Below are 6,659 nucleotides of genomic sequence, written 5' to 3'. Positions count from 1 at the left end.
AAGAGTTATTGTTGTGGTTATAAACAGTTATTTAAGTAATTATTCCTAATAACAAGTATTAAAAATGAATTTTTAGAGTAGCTCCACAATAACAAGTATTGAAAAAAATGAGTCTCTAATAACAAATATTAAAAAAGTAAAATTTAAGAGTACACTCATAATAATAAATATTGAAAAAATTGACCTATAATAAAAAAGTACTGAAAAAATTAGACTCATAATAATAAATAAATATTAGAAAAGAAATTAAAATTTAAAAAGTATACCCCTAATAACAAATATTGAAAATATTAGGCTCGTGACAACAAGTATTGAAAAAATTAGACCCCTAATAACAAATGTTAGAAAAAATATTGAAAATAAATTGGACACTTATATAAATTTTAGGGAAAAAATAAATTGTAAGAGTAGGTCCCTAAAAATAATTATTAGAAAAAATTGAGCCCATAATAATAAATATTAGAGAAAATTAAACATTTAAAAACAAATAATAAAAATAATTGAACTCTATAATTGATATAAAATCATTTTTTTTACAAATATAATGCATTATAAAAATTCTGGGCCTTGGACAGGTATTCCTCTTGTCCAAACCCAAATACGACCCTGGTAATGTTATGGACATTGGCCACCGTAACAAAAATATGATCTCTTTGCTAGTTGAATGATTAGAATTAAAGTTTATATATGCAATCAATCATTATCGTTTGATTCATATAGATAATAAGAATTAAATGTGTAATTAATAAATTTTTAATTATCACATTAATAATTTCATTAATCATTAATGATTGGCGACTTCATTGATAACATTTTAATAGTTAAGTGACCTAATTGAGAAAAAAAATTTAAATTCGATGATAAAAAAAGAATCAACTCTATAATTTAATGATTCATTTAAATAATTTACCTAATATTTTATTACCTCAAATGATGTCATGTAATTCTCATAACATTTTTTTAAGAAATCACCAATTTTATTCAAGATAGTAAATATCCTAAATTACAATAGATATTTACAATCATAATAGTAAATTAAGCACATAATTAGGATAATTTCCTATAATCATTAAAACAAAACTAGCAATTTAGATCATATAAGGAAATATTAAAATCAAGAAAACTCGAACAAAGATAGATACAAACAAATCTGATTGAATCGACAAACGAAATACAAAAGGGGATCAATCTATTGAAAGACCATCGAAAAACAACAAATCAGAATCAATCGATGTGAAAAGTTATCCACGAATGCTTAACAAGTATCCAAATTCAATTCGAATGTCCAAATCAGGAAAGATCGACAATGTAACAGAAAAGTGCCATATTGATCAATTGTGGCGATGTCTAATAAACCTTTAGGAAAATACAAGTGAAAACAACATCCAAACAACCAAAAAACGTGTCAAAAGAAGAAGAAAAAATGTGTCATAAAGGCAGAATAAAATGTACCATACATGCAGAATAAAATGTACCATTTATGCAGACTTATTGAAAATAAAAAAAAATAAGAGAAAATAAAAGGAAAATAAAGAATACCGACAATCGACAATCAACATTAAAGTTTGTGTCATCGTCAATCAATAAAGACAAAAAGATAAAAAGTTGGACGAATTACTAATAATAGAAAATTAGAATTAATAACATTTGATGTAAATCTCATAACATTAAATGCATATACTGAAGAAACTATAAATATTAGGGAGGGTTGATCTTTGAAACTTTTGGACAGTATCATGTGCAACAAACTCTTAATAGAAACTAAAATTTTAAATTGTGTTATTGCTGGAAAATTACTCATCTCCCGGCAAGCTGGACGGGTTCAATTAACAAAGACGTTACCTATTCTCTGGATCTCGCATCGGGGGCTCCATGACTATCTCATTACTGGTACAGGCAATGAGACAGTCTAGCGATGTTTAACGCCGTCGCTATGAAAACTTCGTCGAAACCACACCCTTCAAATCCTTCTCTGTTCATCTTTTTCCACGCTTCATCTATCAACTTGTTCATGTGTTCCCTAGCCGACTACTCCGATGTACCGGTTTCACACATGTAACATAGGATGCCGGATATGTCGCCTCTCTCCATCTCAACCTACGATAAACGAGTTAGAATATCGTAATTCGTTAAGTTTGCAATCACAATTTAAATCCTAGTAAGTACCTTGAAACTAGCAATGTCGTTGCAGAGTCGGAAGATAACGGACGGCCAACGCAAGAGATTGTGGTACTTTTCTAAGCACTCAAGCTCCTCCTTTGCTCTGCCGTGACCGAGTAAGAAGTAGGCATGAATCAATTGAAGAGGCCCTGAGACAGACATCCATGCATTTTCAAGATATTCCTCAAACTTGGGTGTTTGTTCCTGGTAACTCCATTTTGCTTCTTGTAAGAACGCCTTCAATAAATCCGCCCACTGAAACAAAACCAGCAACTTCAAAGCTTATAGCAGAAGAAATTTGAACAAAACATATATATAGTATACCGCATTTGTTAAGTATGGAAGAACAACTTCCCCTTGCTCCTTAAGAATGTCGGAAGCAATCTCGTTGACGGTATTGTAAAGAGCTAAGAAGCATGATTTCATATAATCTGGAAGATCATTCAAAATATTGACATCCCACCTGCAAATGGCCTTAAGAATCAGCAAGTAAATAGTTGTGAACTGAATTCCTTGTCGATAATAAGTGCCTTTCAACGGCATCTGTCAACAGTTCCAGTTCGTCCACCGTTCCGTAAACATCATCGAGGATGGTTACCAGTTTGATAGTTTTGGTCAGAAACATTGTGCAGTTAGAAAATTGAGGTTCAGGCACCATCCCAACAGTGCAGAAGAAAGATTCCATTAGTCTATCTCTAGCGAAGCTCAGTTTTTTTTAGAGTCCCATCGCCCTCCACCATCTAGATCACGCGAGAGAGGTCAAATTAATCAAATTGAAGCTTGAAATCAAAGGCTTATGTACAAGATATACAACCTTAACATGTCTCGCAGTTCCCTCTGGTATTGGGATTGAACCCTGTTGAAATCCAATTTAGCTAGCTCAAGAACCACTTGGTTTACGTCTAGTCGTCGACCATATGACTCGATGGTCCAACTCTGCGGTTCAGAGGAAGCTCCAAAGCATGATTTACTTGTTCGGCTAGGCTTTGGTTTATGTTTGATATTGGGACGCTATTGAGATGCATTGTGGTGAACCCCTTGGCTTCGTCCATGAGATTTTCTCCTTCAAAGCCATAGTACGAAGCTTCATACAGGCTTAGCAATCCCTTTACATCCTTGTTAAGGATTGCCTTGAATGAGCCATTTTGGTCTAAGAAACTACTAAATGCATCTGTGTTCAAAGTGTATCATTCAATTAACTGGAATTACACAATATTGTGACCGCTTGTCACAAACATTGAATTATACATAGTTTTAACTTTAAAATAAATAAAGTTTTTAAAATCGAATAAATTATAAAATTTAAGTAGTTATAGTTTTATTTTACTAATTTTGAAATTGAATGATCTTAAAGAATAATGAATCTAGAAATATTAAAAGTTAAAATTTAATTTTAAAATTGAAAGAATCATAAAATATAATTAATTCAGTAAATTTCGAGAATAACAATAAAATATTAATAACTTAAAATTAATTAAACTATTAAAGTTGGGGCAATTAGCCTTTCCATCTCCCACATAATTTCGGCCTCTCCATCTCAGTTGGTAGAGCACAAGGTTCTTAACCTTGTGGTCGTGAGATCGAGTCTCACGGAGGGCAATTCATAATTCGGAGATCTCTCACGGAAGCTGCTCTCAACCTGGCGTTGGGGCAGCCTACTATCCTACTTCCCCCTTACCCCATTACATATTAGAATAAGGGTCAGCTAATTTTTTTAATTTATAATATTATAAATAAAATAGTTGTTAATAAAAAGAAATATAAATATTTTAGTATGCACCTAAATAAAATATTTATTCATTTAAACTAAGTTATATTCCATTATTTTTAGGGTAAAGTAAAAAATAATCCTTGACTATAGGATGTTGCTTTACTGAGTCCTACAATTATTAAAAATTAAAAAATTGTAATTCAACTATTCATATGTTCCAAACTCATCATTTTCCACTAAAATATTAACGATTGTTTGAGCTGGACATTAACCTGATTAGGATATGATAAAATAATATTTTAATAATGTATATTGGCACCATTGTTGCTTTAAAACATTGGCTCGAAGACATAATATTTCGATTTACAAAATACAGCTCAAATAATTTTGGGATCTAATTTGATTATATCTCAGTCAATATGTTAACAATAAACTCAAACGATCGCCAATATTTTAACGGGAAAAGATGGTTTGGAATATATAAATAGTCGAGTGATCATTTTGTAACTTTTAATAATGGAATGACTCAACAAAGCAACGTCCTATAGTCGAAAGACTAATTTATAACTTTTAATAATCAGAAAACCAATAAACAACAATGTATAATCGGGAGATCACTTGAATGCTTTACCCTTAATGGGGTTTGAGAACTATATATTTTATTAATTCAAATAAAATTTTAACTATAAATATATGTTCATGTTTATGTATATGTATATGTTTAAGAATACTTTAAGTAGTTAAAAATTCGTTAGACCATGTGGTTGAAAGTTCTCAATAAACATTTCTTTTAATCCTTAGGTTGTGGGTTCAATATTCATTAGGAGCAAAAATTCGTCTTTCCCTTTTCAAAGTAAGAATTGTGTAAAAAACATAGCACTTTAAGTAATTATATTAAATAAAAAAAATTATTTATCCCAATACTTGAACCAAAGCGATAAGAAAAATATATTTAATTAAAAATATTTATAATTAAAAAAGAAACAATAAAAATGTTTGTAGTTGGTTTGAATCTAAAACCAAACAAACACACACCTCTTAATCATTCGAATAAAATATTATTATTCAATGGAAAACGTATTTGTTAAAAATAATTTTAAAAAAGGTGTCTGACTTGATGTATTTTTATTGTAAATGAAAAATTATTTTAATAAAAATTAATTTTAGATGTTAATTTCTTAAATAACTCCAAACTTTAGGGCTGATGTTTTTCTTCATCGAAGTGAGGCTTTATGACCCATCAGAAGGGGTAAATTAAAGAGGTTAGTCGATGCTAATCGTAGTTGGGTGCTGCGGAAACATGAAGAATTGGAGTTGGGTGAAATGAAAGTGTTCGACGATGGTTGGATTTAAAAGAATAAGATAGGTACAATTCAACTATGTTCGTAGACAAAACAGCACATTGATAGATTGTTTAGTAAAAGATGGTATGCTTTGTCAATCAATCTTCAAAGTTTGGTGGTAGTAGAGGTGAAGTATTGAAAACATGTTTTGTAGAGTGAGGGACTACCAATCAGAAGTTTGTTGCATTCTGAATATTTAGAGGGATAGATCTCGACGGATGTCTGCAAATAGTTTAACATGCTCAGCTTTATATTCTTTTGTAAGGTCATCTTGCATACTAGAGAGCTGGCATGTTGTTTTCGGGATGCTAGGATGGTAAAAAAAATGAAACCTAACTTTACATTTTAAGTTGACAATCAATTAGTGTAAAAATATCTTAAAAACTAAATAAAGGTGGTGTATTGACATTAACTTGAAGCCTCAAGACAGCAATTAGAAAATTCTAGATCATAGCAGCATACTTGGAAGATTCATGAAGAGAATAGTGGTATTATTGGAAGAAAAATATTGAAATGCTTAACAATTAATAAAGGATAATGGCAGAACAGAAGTGATAAAGCTTTTAGACATTTTTTTTGAATAATATGAGGTGGTTTTAAGTTAATATATATTAATAATATTTTTGTTTATTAATAATGCATTATGTAAATACAATTGTTTGAAACTAAAACCTTAATAAAGAATAATATTTTCTTTAACCACTAAAATCACTCGATGATGAGTACGAATATAACATTTATTGAATACTGTGATGTGGCGGCAAAATTAAAAGAAAATCATGGAAGATGGGTAGAAGCTAAAAGATTCTAGTTAGTCGGTTTATGCACACTATATAATATAACATATGGGATTAGTGTGTAATAGATGTAAAAAACAAGACAATTGAGAGAAAAGTTCAGAGCAAAAATTAATATATAGTATGTGTTGGCATGTATCAAATTGAATTATAACTTGTTATTGATCAACATGGCACGTACCTTGAGAAACCTCAAAACCATGTTGTCTGCCTGAAACTGAGAGCAGTGGCATGTAAGCTCTCGTTACTTTCGTCTTCCAATGATGCAATTCTCTCAAGGGCTGCCCTTATTTCATCTCCGTCGACTGTATCTCATCGACATCGTTCATCGTGCTTCTCACCCGCTCCTCCAGTTGCTTTGCCCTATCTTCATAAGCCTCAACCTGCAAACACATATATATATATATTCATAGTCACTGATAAATGCCTAAAACACAGCACAAGAAAAATATAAACATATAGCTCGACCTGCTGATCACAAGACAAGGAGTGCAAAAGGTCGTAATCCCACATGTCGAGTTTGTAACTGGCGGATCTCCTGTTTTGTTCCGCAGTTAAACTGGGAACTTGGCTTGGGTTCATTAAGTTCTCTTGGTGTCGGATCTCCTGTTTTTTACTTTAATGTCTTGAGGTTTCCCTTTGGGTTTT

General features: G+C 31.2%; 1 pseudogene; it reads right to left on the bottom strand.

Annotated features, from left to right (window-relative positions):
- Nucleotides 1-1,797: 1,797 nt before the first annotated feature.
- Nucleotides 1,798-6,593, bottom strand: LOC120188449 (annotated as a pseudogene).
- Between the last annotated feature and the right edge of the window lie 66 nt (nucleotides 6,594-6,659).

The sequence above is a fragment of the Hibiscus syriacus genome, unplaced genomic scaffold (genome assembly GCF_006381635.1).
Source record: "Hibiscus syriacus cultivar Baekdansim isolate YM2019G1 unplaced genomic scaffold, ASM638163v2 tig00116944_pilon, whole genome shotgun sequence".
In the NCBI taxonomy this organism is placed as follows: domain Eukaryota; kingdom Viridiplantae; phylum Streptophyta; class Magnoliopsida; order Malvales; family Malvaceae; genus Hibiscus; species Hibiscus syriacus.
Note: the sequence above shows the minus strand (reverse complement) of the source record. Positions and strands in the feature narration are given on the sequence as shown.